Source organism: Apis dorsata, unplaced genomic scaffold (genome assembly GCF_000469605.1).
Source record: "Apis dorsata unplaced genomic scaffold, Apis dorsata 1.3 scaffold_81, whole genome shotgun sequence".
In the NCBI taxonomy this organism is placed as follows: domain Eukaryota; kingdom Metazoa; phylum Arthropoda; class Insecta; order Hymenoptera; family Apidae; genus Apis; species Apis dorsata.
In genome coordinates this window covers 24737-26346 of record NW_006263379.1, presented here as the reverse complement: position 1 = coordinate 26346, position 1610 = coordinate 24737, and positions in this window count along the sequence as shown.

Here is a 1610-nt window from a genome sequence, read left to right as displayed (position 1 = left end):
TATTAAAAAAAAAAAAAAAAGCATCATAATTTTAAATTTAATCGAATTAGAAAGTTTAAGTGGAGATCATTTATAATTTAGAAATACACTCGACCATATTTGAATGAATAATAATGAAAATAATAATGAAAGTTTTTTAAAAAAAAAAAGTTTATTTGCTATATTAATTAATCTCTTCGCTTATCAAACTTATTACGTAATCCTTAAAATATTTAAACAAGGTTAGATGTCCTCGTGATGCAATTTCAAATTGAATCGGCAACACGAACAACGAGCACTTAATTTGGAAAATCCAAAATGAACTTATGGAACTCTTCCATGTTCCATACAATGGAACATCGCGCACCCCAATTACGGTGAAATTGCCCAAAATTCAAGGCCTCTATCCCCTTTTTGACACTCGCCTGTCCACGCACTATTGCGCTTGTCTCTTCTCAAAATTCATTAGGATTAATTGGTCAAAGAGAAATGGAAATGAAACAAAATTTTTGTTTTAAAAATTTTTCTTTCTAATGAAAATAATATATAATTCCTTCAAGGTTTCTTTGATTTTTCGTTAGCACGATGCAAATGTGAAATAATTTTGTTGAATAAATTTGTAAAGAAAAGTTTAAAAGGATTTATGTTACATCAATCTAGAAAAATATTCCGAATCAGATATATTTAAATCATATTACAGAATGGTGCAGAAGTAATTTCAATATTGGAATAGTATCTACTAGTATCTGGAGAATCTACTATTCAAACAGTATATATATATTTTTATCTATTCTCTTTCCTACAGAGTTGGATATAGCAAAGTTTGATTAGTGAAGATTAAAATTAATGCAAAATTATTCCATCAATTATTGTTATACCATTATATTAATAATTACTATTATTATTAAATTAGTAATCAGTAATCAATAATTAAGAGAACAAATAATTATTGTAATCAAAAGCTATGATTAAATGAATAATCATGGAATTGAATTAGTTGAATATTTATTAATAATAAATAGACTAATATTTATATAAATATTTAAAATTTAGATTAATATTATTAGAAACTATTTTAAAACGTTTTAAATATGATGGATGAATATTGTATTTTGGATATTTTCTATTTTTTTCATATTACATCCTTCAAATGCATAAATATGTTTTTTCAAAGATATCGATAATTCTATAAATAAAAATATAATCAAAAGATATGGCATAAATTTTTTCCATTTAAAAATTAATTTTCAAGAAAATAATTTGATTATAAAATTTCTTCATTGTTCACATATGCCCAATGTTAATGATTTTTACAAAAAAACAAAAACCTAAAATTTTATTCCACACATATTCAATCTAAAGAATTAACCAATTTCATTTGAAAACTTATTTAAGCATGATTTAAAAAACAAAACTTGAAATGGAAAAATTTCATTCCTTCTTTCTTAGAAAAAGAATCGAATAATCCTGTACACATATATTACTTACAGTTATCCACACAATTGTCATACCTTCTTCCCAAAAATAAACTTCATAACCTAACTTTCTTCTTTTTCACAGCATTCGAATCATCTCTCGCGAGCGAAAATACACTCGACTGTCGACACATTCCTTTCCCGCGTTACATTTGC